This window comes from Mus pahari, chromosome 14 (genome assembly GCF_900095145.1).
Source record: "Mus pahari chromosome 14, PAHARI_EIJ_v1.1, whole genome shotgun sequence".
NCBI classification, from domain to species: domain Eukaryota; kingdom Metazoa; phylum Chordata; class Mammalia; order Rodentia; family Muridae; genus Mus; species Mus pahari.
In genome coordinates this window covers 84,464,336-84,482,317 of record NC_034603.1, presented here as the reverse complement: position 1 = coordinate 84,482,317, position 17,982 = coordinate 84,464,336, and the positions used below count along the sequence as shown (strand labels likewise).

Here is a 17,982-nt window from a genome sequence, read left to right as displayed (position 1 = left end):
GCACACTCTCCTATTCCATCCTCGGCGTGACCCTGCCCTACCTACCAGCGGAACACAGAAGCCCCAGGCCTCCCCAGGTCCCTCACGCTGCATCTTTGGAATCTACCTTCCCTGTCTGGAGTTGATACACCAACTCCAGTCACAGTTGAAGCAGCAGGTCCATTCAAACTAGGAAGCGCTCCCCTTCCACCCCTCCCCTTCCACCCCTCCCTTATCACCCAGCCCCGGCAGTTCAGTAGAGGAACTCCTATCAACCCATGTCAAAGCTGACCAACCTTCCATCAACTGCCCTACTGGCTCTCCTTTCTAGGGACACAGGGCCGCATCTCTTCTGAACCTTTACCTTTGACACCCTATACTTAATCCTCCAGCTCTCTGGGGGGGCCCTCTGCGCAACTCCAGTGAGCTTTCCAGATTGCCAGCCTGGGCGTAGCACATGGCCCTCCATACATGGTGACTGTGCAGCTCAGAGTCTCATTCAGTAGCATCAAATGGTGGGGGGGGGGAGGCGTCCTCCAGAGCATGAAAGGGGCAGGGAGGGGCTTTCTGAGGCTTCTTCCCCAAGCAGGACATCCCGTCCATCCCCGAGGAAGTAGCCTGAGAGCCACTCAAGTGCCATCAGACCCGCTGGCACAAAGGCCAAGATGCAAGTTATAGATGGAACTTTAAACTTCTGCTACCACTGTGGGTGGGAGGTGGACGACAGGAGGGATCACGTGGCCCGCTTTAATTGATCTCACAAAGCCAAAATATTATCAGTTCAAGATGTCACCAACGTGAAAATGGACGAGATATTTCGCATACTTCTTCCTTTCCGTGCTAAGACACTGGAATCCAGAAAGCATCTGATTTCTCTGGCACCACACTGCCCAGACCAGCCCTAGGCTGGGCATTACAGTCCCATGTACTGGCTAGAGGGGTGCTGTACCCTGTACCCCATTACTGCTCTTGGTTCAGAGCCATTGACTCAGAAGTCTTCTTGGAGACCCTGGTCACTTCTAGTACCAGATCTACAAGTCACATTAGGGGTGGAGAGAACCCAGTTCATGAAACCCATGCTTCCTGTTAAGAGACTGGAGGGACTGTGGTTAAAAGCACATTCAGTTCCTCCAGAGGAGGGATGGGAGTTTGGTTCCCAGCATCCATGTCAGACAGCCCACAACTGCCTGGAACACAAGCTCCAAGGGGGCCGTGTGCACTCATGTGCACACACAAATACTTTGTAAAAAAAAAATCGTTCAACCAATCAAAGGTTTTGAAAGGGTATTGAGGAGCGGCGTATAGTAGAGGGTAGGAGGGTCAGGAGTTCGGGGCCAGCCTCAGGTTCATGAGAGGCCAACCTGAACTACAGGAAACCTTGTCCTTTCAGACAGGGTTTCTCTGTAGAACAGCCCTGGCTGTCCTGGAACTCACGTTGTAGACCAGTCTGTCCTTGAACTCACAGAGATCTGCCTGCTTCTGCCTCCCCAGTGTTGGGATTAAAAGTGTGTACCACCACTGCCTGGCTGACCTTGTCCATTTAAAAAATTTTATTTATTTATTTTTATTTTATGTGTTTGGGTATTTTGACTTCCTGTATGTCTGTGCACTACGAGTGTGCAGTGCCTTAGGAGGCCAGAAGAGGGTGTTGAATCCCCCTGGAACTTGAGCTACAGATGGCTGTGAGTGGCCCTGTGATGCTGGGGTAACCTCAGTCCTTCCGAACAGCAGTAAATGCCTTTAACTGCTGAGCCATCTCTCCAGCCTTCTCTCTCTCTCACTCACTCACTCTCAGAAGGTGGGGAAGTAGCTAGTTAGTAAAGCACTCGCCTGGCATGCACTCGCCTTGGTTTGAACACTTCATATTCAGGACATGGTGGCACATTCCTGCAATCCCAACACAGCATGTGGAGGAGGAGTTCAGGGCCATCCTCGGCTACATGGTGAGTTGGGGGCCAGCCTGGGCTCTGTGGAACACCCGCCTTGAAAAAAGTGAAATAAAAATCATAGAGATGCAGAACTGTGTCCACAAGTTCACTGTCAGGGAAAGGGGAATTTGTCATAAGGAATCAACTCAATCAATACCTGGCCACACACACCATGTAGATGGTGCCAAAGCCACCATCAGCTTGCTCCTGGATGTCCCTTCTCATTCACACTGGCTTGAAGGGACATGAGAGAAGGAGGCCAACCCATGGGGAGCCAGCTGCTGGCCTGACTCACTGTGCATTGCCAGACACCCAGCGCTGAGGAGCTCAGAGCTGTTACTGAATAGAGCCCCTGAAGCTTGGGCATGAGGAAGACTTAGGAAGCAGGCGGGCGGGCGCGTACCAAAGCAGAAAAGAGCAAGAGAGGAGGAGGTGACAGACGCCCAGGCTACTTCAACTCCTGCCCTTCCGGTGCCTGGGTCTCCATCCACACATTGGCTTCCGCCCCACGTGTAGCCTTCCAACAGCTAGCGCGCCAAGCTGTGTTTATTTATTCTAAAGTCACATAGGAGTACACTTGAAAAATAATTCAGAGAGTGAGAGCAAGCAGATTACTGGCTACCAAGGGTGCTGGCTCCTTAGAATGTGGGGTTCCCACTCTGTGGTGATGAAAAGACCTGGCAGGCAGTGCAGAACCAAGACCATTTGTATTATGACCAGGGGCGGGGGAACCGCTTTACATTGCTTTACATTGCACATGTATTGGAAGCCCAGGATAGATTTCAGACCTTCATAACCCTAACACAATAAATGTCTGTGGTGACAAGCTACACGGTTTGCACAAACCCACTTTAGCAGCCACAGGAAGTTCATGTGGCCCACAGGAATGTAAAGGAGAGCCAGCAGGGCAGGTTCACTATCAAGCCATCCTTCTGGATCCTCAGAGGGCTCCCAAGCCGGGCTCACATCTACCAAGCCTTATCCCAAAACTGATGAAGCCCCTCCCCTTTTCCAGGCACCTGGCCAAGGTGTGACAGCTAAAAAGCCCACTCCCCACTGCACCCCCAGCTGAGTCCTTGCACAGGCTCCCAGGCTCTGGGAAGAGCACACAAGGTCCTTCTCGATGATACCAGGTGTCTCCACCTCCCCTGAAAGCAGCGGCGAGCCTCGTACAGGCTTATTTCAGAGCGTGACACCTGCCAGGAAGCACAGGACACCCATGCTCAACTCTACCTGCAGCGCCAAGGCGGCACGAAAAGGAGACTTATGCACGTGTGGGCGTGGTCCTCGTGCATGGACACACACACACACACACACACACACACACACGTACACACACCCTGTGTGTATACGCATCCTGTTCTCTTCTGGTTAGGCACCCTGGCTTGCATAAAGCTCACCTTCCTGCCCACGATCTTCCAGCCACCCAGGCAACAGCTCAGGAGTACAGCAGATGCTTCTAACGGAATGCCAAGAACAACGCCGCCCCTCCCCCATCCACCCCTCTGAGGGTCTAGCCCTGGAGAACAGAAGCAGGGCTGGTACTTGTAAGTGTTGCTGTGTGGCAAGTATGGGTGTGCTGGGGTCCTATACATGTACGTACCTTCAAGGCTACACACCCTGAGGTGGGGAGACACTGCCAAATGGCCTTGAGGGAAAGGCCAGAAGCAGGTTTAGGGAGGGAGGGAGGGAGGGAGAGGCCCCTAGAAAACTTCTTACCACCGCAAACAGTGGCTTGCAATGGGTTCTGGGTGTTCAGGTACCACTCCAGGTCCCCATCTGGGTCCAGGTGAACTGAGGCCAGTCCAATCTCCAGAGCAGAGTCCCACGCTCTCTGACCCCCTGCCTCCCCCAACTGTCCACTCTCAATAGCCCAGCCCCTTGGCCCACTCATGTTCCCCTCTTTCCAGCACCCACTCACTTCTTGGCTGGCCATCTGGCCTCTGCCCACCACGTATCACCAGCGCTCTGGGAGGATTCCCCATTGGCTCATCTCCAGCCACACCCAGCCTGAGGCAGCCCTTGCAGGACCCTTCCTGGGGTCTCTTTCCCTTTCACATCTCATCTTGGCTTCCTGGCCTGACCTCCCGCCCCCTCTGCCTCCTCCGTGTTTCTGGTTCCAACCCCTGCCCAGCTTTGATCCATCTCTCCAGTGGGTTCTCTCAGGCCACACCCCTCCTCCCTCTACAGGCCGTGCTCTTCCTGGAGAACCCACGTGTCTGAGATACCAGGTCCTACTGCTCAGGCCCTGCTTCCCCCAACCCCAGCCCCAGGACCCTGCCTGCACCCCTCAATCCTGGAACCTTCCTCTTCAGATTCCAGGGCCCTGTGTCCCCCCACCCCCGACCCCCAGCCCTAATGCTTAGCTTTTGCAATTTTACAGCAGCCCCTTCCTGCCATGCTCCATGCAGCTGGTGGCACATTCCTTGATTCCTCAGTGGTGTCTACCTGTTTCCCTCCTTTTCCCGCACAACTTCCAGTACTTCAGTGGAACTCCTCCTTGGGTCTGAATACCCTCTGCACCCTGGCACATTCAACCTCAGCCAGCACTGTTTCCTAAGAACCCTATTCCTCAGTTGGCCTCCATGGTCTCCCAGATATCACCACTTCCAGGGAGCACTCTCTCTGTTCATTCACTACCACAGGTGACACTCCTCCACCCCCAGCCTGGCTCTCATGGCCTGGAGGACTGGCCACTAACTCGGCAAGCCCTGCCCCCTCCTGGTTTCCTTGGTAACAGAGTTAGGAGTAAGTCTGTGGCCCTAGGCTGATGGGCTCATTTCCTCCTTTCTGAGAAGCCCCACCCCTATCCCTGTCAGACAGCAGCACCCAACTGCAGGCCTTTTTTCTTCTCGAAAAGCTAACATTACGCACGGCATGGTGTTGCACATCTGTGATCCCAGCTGAGGCAGGAGGACTGAGTTCTGAAACCAGCCTGAGCTACACAAGACCTTGTCTCAAACTCACAAAACCTGTGTCAGCCTTCGTGAGCCGCGTGTCTTCTGTGACACTGTATGCTAACTTGAGGTGTGGCCCTGGAGTCTGCAGTCAACTGTCTTACCTCAGTGTGATCGCCACCCTACCTTGTAGATCAGATCTAGCACGCTGCCACCCCATCCTTCAGGTCCTTCACCTCACCCTAACCAAACACAGCCAAAACCCCACCAGGCCCACAGATTTCCACAGTTCAGACAAGGCTAAAAGCATCTCGGTATCGAGCCCTGTGGGCTCCTTGGTGTAGAGAGAAGGGTGGCAGATTGGGTGCACCAGGCAGGACAGGGCCTTGCCTTCCCACCCTGCAACCAGGACAGAACCTACATACCTGAGGTGCTCAGGTGCTGGACTTTAAGGCAAACTACCTGTTTCAGTGTGTCCAAAGGTGATGGACAGTGGGGATGGGTGATGGGAGTGGGGAGCAGGGAGGGAGAGCTGTTCCTTTGGGCTCTAAGAATGGACTCACTAAAGTCTCACTCAGAACCACACAGCACTGCCCATGTAATACCTACAGGGTATGGAACCCCTATCTACAGAGGGCAGGATTCCTGTCACCCAGGAATCTTCCTGGATGTGTGGCTGGGATGGAGAACTGCTGGCTTAGGACCAAATGTGAACACACACACACACACACACACACACACACACACTTCTCGGAGCTGTGCTAAGCTCGGCTGAGAGCACTGAGACCCTAGGAGGGTACCATTCAGAGCTGGGATACTCGCCACCTTCCCCTTGGGCAACCAACCTCTGTATCCTCTGTGGAAAATGCTCCTGGCACGGGGCTACTGATCCTGTTGATGAGTTACCAAGGAGTGTGAGAATCCTAACTGGGCAAGCGTGCAAATCTCTACGAGGGGGTTTCTCATCTGCTAGGGAGGAAGGCGGACGTTAGGGGAGAGTGGCAAGATGCCATGGGCAGACTGGCTTAGTGGAGGATTCAGGAGCAGCCGCCTGCCGGGCTGGGGAGGAGGGTGGAGGGCGTGGTCGTAGGCAGCTAGGAAGAAGGGTGTGGCAGTGAGCCTGCACAGACCAAGGCTCCCTGTTGCAAGACAGGAGTTAAGTAGAAACTTCTGCCTGCTAGCTATGTGTGTCTGGGCTTGAAACGGTGATGTCACGTGCAAAAGTGCTAACACTGTCCCCACTGAGAATTTCAACCCCATGTACAAAGGCTGGAGACCTGGGTGCCTCACAGACTCAAGCCCTAACACAAAAGTCAAGACGACAGGCTGGGAAGAAGGTTCGGCAAGTGAGAACACTTGTTACAGAAACACAAGGACCTGAGTTTGAATCCCAGAACCAGCCTGACAGTCACATGGGCACCTAGAACCCCAGTGCTGTGGGAAGCAGAAGTGGGGAGATTGTGGGGCTCCCTGGCTGCCAGCCTTGCTCCAGGCTCTGTGAGAGACCCTGCCTCAAGGGTAGAGTGACAGAGCACCCCCCTCTGGCTTCCACTCGAACGCGCAGACACATACACACTTGTACCATGTACAGCTGATAAGAGTCAAGATGGCACAAGATGGTGACTTGAGGCAACAAGAGTTCTCAAATCTAGACCTCACATGCAAGGGACATGAAGGGGCAAAGGCTTTGCAAGTCCCGGGGAAGTCCCTCCAGGGTGTCATGGAGGAGGAAGGGCTAGTGTCAGAGTGCCCCTTGGAATGTCCAGTCTAGGACAAGGTGATCACAGAGGCTGGGCCACATGGAGCTGCTCCATCCATTCCCCCACTCAACTCAGAGAGACTCGATCTCACGGCCACAGTCCCCGAGAAGGGAGGAATGGACCACGGGCACCTCCTGCCACAGGCCCAGCATCTTCAGCCACAGCAGCCAGCAGAATTCCACAGGTGGGGCTCAGAGAAGGAGACTGGGGGTCGGGATGGAGTGAGGATGAGAAGGGTGGGCAATGACACGCAGCAAGCGGGACTCGGGTCTGTCTACACTGACTGACATGCTGGGGGCTTTTTGCTGCCAGGGAGAAGAGCATTTCAGATGAGGAGCTAGAACTCACGACCCTGTCTATATAACTGCAAGCCTGAGAAGAACACCCAAGTCAAGAACGGAAACTTTCCACCTGTGAAAAGGGGAACTACAAGTTTCGTTCCCGGTTTCTTTCCCACCAGAGGTGGGAAGGGAAAATGTCTTCCAGCTTGAGCTGGTTGTATCTAGAAGCATCTAGAAAGTTCCAGAGCTGCAGTCCCACCAGAAAATTCCTCCAGGCTTTCCAGAATCCGACCACCTTCCTGGCTGTGTGTTTGGTGACTAATGGTCATCTCTCTGAGCCAGAGGTCAGAAGCTGAACTAGGTCAGGGTATCCACAGGTTCCTAACTGGAGGTTCTGGGTTGAATCTGTTCTCCAGCATTTTCTACCTATACTTCCTGATTCTTGGTCCTTTCTTTTCCTTTGGCCTGGCCTTCCTCACACTGCAAAGCTGGGACACCTCTCCAGCCCATTGTGAAGGTCCCTCGAGTAGCATCGGCCCGGGTGGATGTCCCAGGGTCCTCTTCTTAGGGCTTTCTTCTACGCAACAGCAACACCCCTGGAGTAGAACGGTTTAGTCTCACTCCCCAGACTCTGGAGCAAGGCCATGGGTGACTCTGATTCCAGCAGACATGTCAGGGTTGGACCAATGACCTGAACTGCCTGCCTGGGCTCTAATCCTTGTGATCTCTAAGATAAGGTGTGGTGTCTCACACCCTCATTGCTGCCACATGGGGGGTGTGCATGGCATCTGGAGCCAGTCCAGGTCTGTGACCATCTATCTGTCCTTTGTCTCACAGAGGCTCTCAAACTTCACCATCCCTCTTGGTCACCTGGTAAGGCATCCATATGCAGGGCGTATCCCATGAACACCTGAGCACCCTACTGGTGGGCAGTTACAACCCTGCTCTCCATACAGCGAGCAGATGCTGTGGGCTCCTCAGCCAGGAGTTCCTGGGATGGGACAGGCAGTATAAAAAGCCACACAGTTGCGAAGACATTGGAAGGAGAGGGAGCCCTCCCTCTGGAGTCTGAAGTCTCCGGTCCAAAATTTCTGCGCAATTAACACCATTGCATTGATGGTTTTAACAAGGAAACCACATTCCTTTTATAGAGAGATATTTTTGAATAAGAATGCAGAATTAGCAACGAGCCATGCTTCAGGCCTGAGCGTGTACACCCTTTGAGTACGGCTAGACTCCGTTCCCAGAAGTAAACCCCGCATTTCTGGGAATCTCACAAGCAAGACCATGAACTTCACAATAAAAACTATCTTAACTCCTGCGTACCTGGGCTGTAACCCAGGGTTTTGCTTTATCAGCTCTATCCCTGTGAAACCACAGTACGACCCGACTTCAGTTCTCAGTAGACTTGTCTTCCTCAGAAAAACCAGACACACGGCTCTCGGAAAGACACTGAAGCAGGGCCCTCTTAATGAGCCCCTACCCACACTCGTTGACTCCAGTGCTCAAACCTGGAGACTTAATAAACACCAACTCTAATTTGCACAGGCTCAGCCCGAACTCCTTTCCATACCACAGTCAAGCCAAGGGTGCAAGGACCTTTACATAATGAGTTCCAGGACAGCCAGAACTACAAAAACGAGACCCTGTCCAAAATAAATAAACAAATAGATCAATCAATCAATCAATCAATCAGCGTTCGTTCGTCAGCATCCAGCTCCAGCTGGCTGCTCCCAGTGTGACCTCTGACCTAGGGCGTGGCCATGGCTGCCCCACTGGCAGGATGTGCAAATCCCCAGGTGTGCAGGAGGATGTACCTGGGGAGACAGTGAGGCCCTCGGGGACAGTGAGGTGGCTCAGCAGGTATGGTGCTTGCTACGGCAGCCTGCTGACCTGAGTTCAGTCCCTGGAACCTACATAAAGGTGGAGAGAGAAATGACTCTAGAAAATTGTCCTCTGGGCGTGGGGACAAAAAGTAAAAAAAAGTCCTCTGACCTCCATGTGTGCGTCATGACGTGTACACACACACACACACACACACACACACACACACACACATAAATAAATAAATAAATGATAATAATAATAATAAATAATGAATAAAATATTTTAAAGGACTCTTCCATGCTAGAGATGGCACAGCCCAGAACCAGTTGCTCGAGCTGAGGACCCAAGTTTAGTTCCCAGCACCCACGTGGTGGCTCACAGTTCCAGGAGGGGTCTGGTGCCCTCTCTTGGCCCCTGTGGGCATTAGGCATGCACGTGGTGCTCAATACACATGAAATTTTAAACAAAATGTATTTTTAAAAACCCACAAACATTCTCCACTCTGGATGTGTGAGTCTCTGCAGGCTCTCCTGGCTCGGGTGGTACCTGGCCTGCTAGTAGCGTGACTGATGACCTATGGTGGTCCCTCATTAGAACTATTGGGAAGCCCCACCCCTCACCCCTCACAGGCAGGGAGGCCTCTGGTCCCATCTGAGAGGGAGAAGGAATGTCAGCTCCCTGCGCGCACGTGTGTGTGTGTGTGTGTGTGTGTGTGTGTGTGTGTGTGTGTGTGAGAGAGAGAGAGAGAGAGAGAGAGAGAGAGAGAGAGAGAGAGTGCCAGCCCCTCCCAGCCTGCTCACTGACCCCCACAGAGGTCGGGTGGGGCAATGCTATGCTCTGCCCCAGGCTTAGGGCTACTACAGAGGTCTCACCTCTCCCTGTCTCTGACGCTCCAACCACTTCTGCATCACGCCTTGCTGGGGGGCACGGTGACTGAGGTGTGGCCGAGGAGTTCTGAATTACACCAGGAGCCATTTGTATGAGTGAGGCATCAAGGCTAAGCTGTGTGACCTCTGGAAAGCTGCTTTGCCACTCTGGCCCTACTTCCTATAGGTGGTTTTACACAACCTATGTGTGTCTGAGCCTCACCCAGGATGCATCAGGCCTGAAGCTCATCTTCAGTCAGCACAGACAAGTCTTCTAGGCCCTCCACCCCCACTTCCTCCGGCCTCATAACATTCGGGCTTTCGCTTTCTCCTCACAGTGTCTTGCTGTGTAACTCTGGCCAGCCTGGGACCCGGCTATGTAACCCACGCCTCCCAAGTGCTCAAACAGCAGGTGTAGTCACGCTGTGCAGCCTGGACACTCTACAGCTCTGCCCCACACAGTGGGTCCCCGCCTTCTCCTGCACTTAGCCCCAGTGTTGCTTTCAGTTACATCCAAGACAGAGAGAGGAACTGATGCTCACCGCCCTCCACCCTCCGTCCGAACTCCACCCAAGAGGCCACTGTAGCTCAACAGGCTGTAGGTGGCAGGGGCCAAAGAGGCCAGGCCACACCCCTTCAGGGAAGCGACTCCATCGGTGGAGACAGCTGCTTTAAGTGCAGGAAAAGGAAAGGGGTGGCGGAACTTGGGGGGGGGGAGACCTTCCCCTCCCCCGTTCTAGACCTCTACTCCAGGAGGCCCCACCCCCACCCCACCTCAGGGGATTCATTCTTCTGCCAAACCCCAGTAATGAATCCCACATTGCTGGGTCCCCCCTCCGCCCTCTGACTGAGCTCTGAACAGCTGGCCCACAGAAGGTACTGAAGCTGAGCGTGGAGAGTGAAGAGGAGCTTGCAGAGTCCCACATCCCACCCACCCCTTCCTCTGCAGATAAGGCCCCTCTGTTCCGGCTCTGGCCCTGGGAAAGCTGTGTGTGTGTGTGTGTGTGTGTGTGTGTGTGTGTGTGTGTGTTAACCCTTTTGTGCAAGGCACACCCTCAAGCTTCCTGTTCCCAGGAACACCATCATAGCAGAGAGAGCTAGGAAACCAATCATCAATAATACACCTCCCACACCACTAAGTCGGTGACAGAGCTTAGGGAAGAAGCCCAAATTTAAACTATCAGTTTGCCTTAGCCAACAGCCGTGTGACCTCTCTGTGCCTTCGTCCTTTCTCTGTGAAACGCTAATTATGGCAAGACCCAATAGGACAGGGCCGATGGATTCAAGGAGGCGCTTACTGTAGGTAAAGGGCCCTTAAACACATTGGGACCACAAAGCTCTAGTGACTATCAGCCACATGAACCCGACAGACCTGGCCTCAGCTCAGAAGCTCAGAAGAGCTGGCTCGGGTGGTGCTGGGAACTGTCTGGCAGCCAAAGGTAAGGTCCCCGCTTCCTCTGAGCCCTGCCTGTTCTAGAAGCAGCCACAGCTGGAGTCCAGTCTTAGTTCCAGGAGGTGACCTCTCTGAGTCAGAGACCACAAGGACCCCTGGGGCTACCAGCCTCCCGGATGTGAGGATACAGCACCATGGTTCCCTGACCTCCTCAAACCCACGCTTCTCTCCCCTGCTTCAGTTCTAGTCATGGTGCCTAGGGCATTCGGGCCTTGGCCCTGTACTGTACAGAGCTGCCCTCGAATTTCCACCTCCAGCGGCCACGTGGCTCGGCCTACCAGTGAGGAAAGAGTGCGGCCCAACAGGAATTGACTGGCTGCAATCTACAAACCCAGACAAGGCTGAGCCGAGCCATGAAGCCCTGGAGACCCTCCATCAGCCTCTGCAGCCCCACTGAGGTGAAAGGTTACCCTCGCTACCCAGAGTTCTGAGGGGCCTATTGGAGTGAAAGAAACACAGGGATGTGAAAGTGTCTGTCCCCAGCCATACAGCTGCCACATGCTGAGGCCAGAGGCGGAGCCCCAGCCGATCTTGCTCTCCACAGCATGGTCATGTCCCAAAGAAACATTTACAGATAGCAGGCCACTGTGGAGGGAAGGACCTTGTCACACAGTACAGGCCCCCTGGAGTCACCCCATGGTGCACCAGCCCACAAAAGGCAAACCTGAGAGCTGTAGCCAAGTGAGAAAGCACAGGTGACAGGTGACTGTTGTGACCCGGCTCTCCCCACATGGAGTTAAGGACAGCAAGATGGCGTTGGAGTCCCACAGGGTTCACTCCAGGTAAGGGGTCTTCTCAGCTGAAGGAAGGGCTTAATCAATACCACATGGCACCATGTCACATGGCAAGTGTGAGCATGGGCAGGACTGCGAGAGCAACACAGCAAGCCCCACGGGCAACATGAAGGGCCAGTGCCTGGGCTGGGGACATGGAAGGAAGAAAAGATGTCCTGTGAACACAGGGGTTTAGCCACCGCCAGCCCAGTGATTCTCTTCCTCTGCTCGCTCATCTCTATGGTGCTGGCATCTCAGCCCACTGTGGGCAACTGGTCACGCTTGAGTCTCTGCCCGACCCCTCTCAGGCCCTGGAATGCCAATGCATTGGCCACAGTGCAGGGCACAGCTGCTCCTTCCGGGGAGGCCGTGCCAGGCTCCAGGGTGACTGGGAAGCAGCTGGAGCCCTGTACCTTGTGGCAGCTAAATGACACGCGGTCTTACACTGGTCTGGCCAGAGCAAAGGCGGCCTTGTCCTGCTTGCTCCCCCTGCGGCGGGGTGACCATCTGAGCAGAGGCTGCCCTGCCTCTCCTGCCCAGGCCCCCATGTGCCGGGGAACCTCTTGCCTGTTCCTCTGGGGCTGAAGACATCAGTCATGGTGTCAGATAACAGGCAGCAGCTGTGGCACCCTGGGCCTCCCGGAAGGCTTTCTCTTTCTGGACAGTGAAGATCCCCACAGAAGGAGGATCTTCACACGGTGGCCAAGGACAGTGAAGAAGGGGTCCTTCGTGACATCCTTGGGCAGCCTGGGCTCAGGAGCATTTCACTGTGAGCGTCAGCAAATTCTCCCTTGCAGCTGAAGCCATTTGGAGCTGGCTTTCTGCTGCCAGAAGCCTAAACACATCCCGCTAAGGAGGGTGGTGGACACCCTGGGAAGGGAGGGGACAGTCCCCTCCGAGAGCCAAGGGACAGGGGCTCCCGGGGAAAGGAAACACAGCAGGCTGCTCTCTGTGAGAACAGAGACTGTGACGGCAACTCAGATCCCAAGTCAGCAACTCCGTCCCTGGGGTTGTGTCCATACCCCGCGAGCTGGCTGCCAGGGAGAGCAGTCAGTTGTCAGCATCCTGAGATCCAAGAATACGCTGAGAAGGGAAACTAGCAAGTTGCTGGTAAGAGCCGCTGTTTCCGGTCCATCCCCCTCACTTCCTTAAGCCCCACTCAATCCTTCCACTGCCCCCAACAGTGAGATCAGGAACTGCGGCACAGAAGGGTTAAGCAGCTAAAAGCTGACACTCAGCTGTGCGGGCAGGCGGCGGCAAGAGGGCCTTCCTCTGTCCACCCACCCGGAGGACAGAGGTGACACAGCAAGAGTCTCCAAGAACTTCACATTCCAATCAGAAACAGGAAGCCAGGGAACAGGGCTTTGTTCTGTCTGTGGCTCAACATTCCCACATCTCAGCTGCAGCCTGAGTGGGCGGATGGACAGATTGGGTGGGCGGACGGACGACGGACGGGTAGGTGGAGGGATGGATGCCTGGCTGAGGAGGAGGAGGGCAAGGACAGACATAATAAAGGGAGCTCTTGCTGTGTCTGCTGGCGTGACAAACAGGTCAGACACTCTGCCCGACGCCTGTCCTGCGGCCACATCATGTGAACTCACCTGTTTCTCCTCATGGTCTCAGGAGCAGGCGTTGCTATGAGTCTGTTACACAGAGATGCCTACCTTGGCTAGGGTGTCACTGCCAGGAAGACCTGGCCCACGGCAGAGCTGGACAGCAAGCCGGAGCTCCCCTAGCCAGGGTTTGCTCAGACCAGCCCAGGAGAGCAGGCACTGGTCTAGCTCAGACCCCACAGCCTCTGCTGAGAACATCCCCCACTTGCTTCCAAGTCGAGAAGAAAGAACAGACGGAGCATCCCCAGGTGACACCGGGGAGAAGCCCGGGAGCTCACACTTGTTCAAAAATGTAAAAGAATCCTACTAGGCGGGACGTACATGCAAGTCACCCCAGCATCTGGGAGTGGAGGCAGGAGGATCACCATGATGTCACCCTCAGCTACATAATGAGTTCAAGGGCGGCCCAGGCTAGGAGACAGTCCATTTCAAAGAAAGCCAAAACCAAACCAACACAAAATTAACCTAAACTTAAAATCCCAAGCCATGTACGATGGTGCATACCTGCAATCCTAGCACTCATGAGGCAGAGGCAGGAGGGTCACCATAAGTTCAAAGACAGTTTGGTGTATGGAACATGTCCTAATGGAGCCAAAACTAGCAGGGGAAAAAAAAAAGGCTGGTGGCCCTGGAACCCGGATGCCGGAAGAGAGAACTGTTCCCCAGAGTGGCCGTCTGACGTCCACACGCGCACCTACACACAAATAAATAAATGTAAAAATACACACACGCATGGCGTCGCGAGCCAGGCACGGCGGTGCACACCCGTGAAGTTGATCCCAGCACTCAGCAGACAGAAGCAGGGAAATCAGAAGCTCAGGGCTAGCCTGGGCTATGTGAAAGCCCATCTCGAATTAAAAAAAAAAAAAAATGAATTAAAATTCCCTCTGAGTGGGATGGCGCATGCCTGCAACTCCATAGCATTTAGAAGGCTGAGACAGGAAAGTTGCCTTGAGTCTTAGGCCAGCCTGGGCTATAGAGTGTTGTCTCAATAATAACAACAACAACAATAATAATATAAAAGCTGGGGCTTTCCAATGAGAAGACGGCACTTCCAGCAGCCCTGGCGTCCGTCCCGGCCTCGCCAGACAAATAGCAGCTGGCCGGAGAGCCGCTGGCAGGCCTGGGCTGGTTAGTCTTCCCCACCAACTCTCTGAGATGAGAACCACTCTTGAGAAACATCCTCCAGCCAAGAACTGGATGTAGGGCAGGCGCCACCGTGGTCCCTTTCCCAGTTCCGACACGGCCACCGCTGGCTGCAAGGAGCCCTGGGGTTCAGCCAGGGTTTGTGTCAACATTCTCTGATTCATCCGCAGCCCGCTGGGGTTCCTCCACCCCGGCAGGCATGACAACCCCAGGAAAAATGCGGGCATGGCGGGAACCCCAGGCCGTAGGAGGGCAAGCTGTCCAAGGCCAGCTCTGTGGAGTCCTCTGGGTCAAGCCCTCCAGGGGCTCCTGAGTTCTGCTGGCCTCAGTGACTGAGGGTTGGGCAGAGGAGGGTGGGGTGGAGTACCCTGCGCTAATGGAGGGTGGCTTGCACCCTCCCGGGGTCAGCTCCTGTCTCCAATGTCACTGTCTCTCCCTCTGGCTGGGATGGAGGCCGGCAGGGACTGAGGCCTGACTCCTAGCTAAGGAGGTAGGGAGGGACACACCCTTCCTAGAGACCGGTGTGCAAGGCATTAACCCTACCAGAGCAACCCGCGGTCTCTGTCCTCACGGGGAAAGAAGCACAACCACAGGCCTGCCTGTACCGCTGACCCCGAGCACGGTGTCCAACCAGCCAGGGTTGGGACGCTTAGACCCCGTGTATAGGCTCCATACAAGGAGAGCAGACGATTCCAGGAAGCACCACAGTTTGTGGGGGGCACAGAGGAACACAGAGATCACAGCCCACAGCCCAGGCTACAGGTCACTGTCCCCGACGCAAGGCCACCATAGCTGTCCTTTGCCGGGCTCCCTTCCATATGCCTTTGCCGCAAGACTTCTGGAGAGTCAAAGGTCCGGCTTGGACCCTATGGCTGCCATGCACCCGCTGTGTGATCACAGGCCGGGGACTCAGCCACTCTGGGCCTCCTAAGTTTCTAAGAGTGTTAGAGGAGATGGTGGAAATGGCCGGGCTCAATGACTGGCAAATGGGGGCAGGAGGGGGGGGCGGATGAGGCTGGGTCTGCAACAGCCATTATCGGTAGGATGGGCACGAACCTGGATAAGGCATGCAGACCAGAGCGGATCAGAGTGCTCGGGCACACAAATGGGTAAGTTCAGGTTCACATACCGATCTGGACAGGTCCAGGTCACCAGGTGACTCCATAGCGGAACCAGGACGGCGTAACTGCAGACCAGACATTGCCCAGGTCGGGACAGTACAGGATTGCCAGATGGAGCAACTTAGTTACCTCTCCACCATCTTCCCCTCACCCCAGGCAGACAGTGCCCACCCACAGCACAAGCCTGCCCCCTGGCCTCAGAATCCTCAATACACGAAAGCTTGAGCCGGGGACAGGAGCCAACCCTGTGGCAGAAACACACTTGATCCACGTGTCTTGCAGGCACACTAGGGGATGAGGCAGGCACCTTCAGTCTGCTACAGCAGACACGCTCTGAGAACGGTTGAATGGCAGGTGTGGAGGGCCGGTTTGCTTTGTTTTTTTGAGGTAGGGTACCTCTGTGTAGTCCAGGCTAGCCCAAACTCACAATTCTCATGCCTCAGCTTCCCATGTACAGGGATGGCAGGCACGCACAACCAATGTTTGGCTCTTCTGTGGCTTCCAGGACAATCTCACCCTCCCTTCTGTTCTCTCCCTGCTCACCCTCAGAGTGGGGGGCAGTAGGCCCACACTGGCCCTCTCTCCTGTTCCTTCTCCCATCGTCTAGCAGCAGGTCAGCCCCTGAAGCGTTCTCCATGGTTGTCACCCCCGTTCCTGGTCTAGGGGCTGCCGTTTCTGCCAGGATGCCCTCTCTGACTGCTTCTTCAGGAGTTTACAGCATCTCTGCCACATTCCCCTAGTAGTCCGAGGGCATTCACACAGCATGAATGGCAAGCCAGTAGTCCCCATAGCCATGGCCAGGGCCAGAGAGAAGGCTCAGAGGGTAAAGTTGCTTGACAATTAGCAGGAGGGTCTGACCGCATTAGCTACCTCAGGCTTCTGCAGATGCGCTATGGCACGCACACTAAAATAAAACGTAAAAGTGAAATTCAAAAGGACTGGGCCGCCTTTAGGTCCTCAAAACTGCTTTCAGACAGCTTCCCTGGGCAGGGGCTCCAGCTGTGTTAGCTTAAGGGAGGAAGGGCCTTCTGAGGCCACAGCACTGAAGCTGGTACCAGAGTGACGCAGCCAGGAAAAGGAAGGACCCATTTCACTTCTCTCCAGCAAGGAGCAGGCACCGCAAAACTCCCAGCTGCGAAGACAAGCCTTTGTGGACCAGGAGACGCGCCAGGCACAGAGCACAGGGCTGGCCGCTGGGCAGATGTGAGACCACTACCTGCTGCCAGGGGGCGCCCTTCACACAAATCACCTGGAGAGGATAGCTCTCCTGGGGTGGCCAGACTGCAGGGGGCAGCGTGGGGTGAGGTCAGTCACCCATGGGAGGGGCTGCAGAACAGACTCAGGATCTATCTGGGAAACGACTTTAGGCTTCACTGGCCTGCAGGCTGGAAGCTTCTTCCTGCCACTGGGATCCTCCTCAGCCTGTGCTGGGATGAACTGGAAGATGCAGATGACGACGACGCCTGCCCGTGTGGATGGGGAGGGCTGGGCCTGAGCAACGGAGGCACATACAGGTCTCTCTCTCAAGCTGGCTGGTGACTGGACACCGTGATGTTGAGCCACCAGAGCAGTGAGTGGGTCACGGTGACAGACCTGGAGTCTAGCCTTGCACCATACAGACTTCCGGAGCCACTGGCTTGTTTCCCACGCAGCTGGTTTTCCTGGGAGGCCGGTCCTGTAGACTCAGTCCCTGGCCAGCATGACCTCCCACAGCTGGGCCCTTCCTCCCGCGCTTGGGTCACGTGGTGCAGGCCAGAGTGGCTCCGGTGGGGGGGGGGAGTAGGAAAGGCCTCCAGGAAGAGTTTGCTGAGGGAGTGGGCTGGGGGTCCAGGGAAGAGCTCGCTTTGGCCCAGGCGTGGACAGGCAGAAACGTTCATGAGTGGCTATCCAGTATCACTGGTCACCTAGCCCTTTCTGACAGTGGGAATCTAGAGTGGCTCCTATCCTGGCGGACAAGTCCCACTTCCTCCTGGGCACCGAGCCGGCCCCTAACATCAGCCTTCCTTCAGCACCAGGGCTCCAGAAGGACCCAGATTTCCGCTGGCCCAGGCTCTAGCAAACCAGGGCCTGGAACAGCTCCGCAAAGCACTTTGTTTTACTTGTTTATTTAGAAACAAGAGTCTCACATAGCCCAGGCTGACCTCCAACTCGCTCTGGAGTCAATCATCTGCCTGAGTTTCTGCCCTCCCACTTACACTTCCCCAGTGCTCGGACTCCGGGCGGGGACCACCACACTCAGCTCATAGAGCGCTGGGGGTCTGAGCCCAGGGTCTTTTGCATGGGAGCAAGCATTCTACCAACCAAACCACAGCCAGCCAGAAAGCCTGCTGGTACAAAG

The 17,982-nt window shown here is 55.1% G+C and overlaps 1 protein-coding gene across 3 annotated transcripts in view; it reads right to left on the bottom strand.

Annotated features, from left to right (window-relative positions):
- The window catches only part of Septin9 (septin 9), a 164,091-nt gene that overhangs the window by 31,620 nt on the left and 114,489 nt on the right, over nt 1-17,982 (bottom strand). The gene's annotated exons all lie outside the window — the stretch shown is intronic.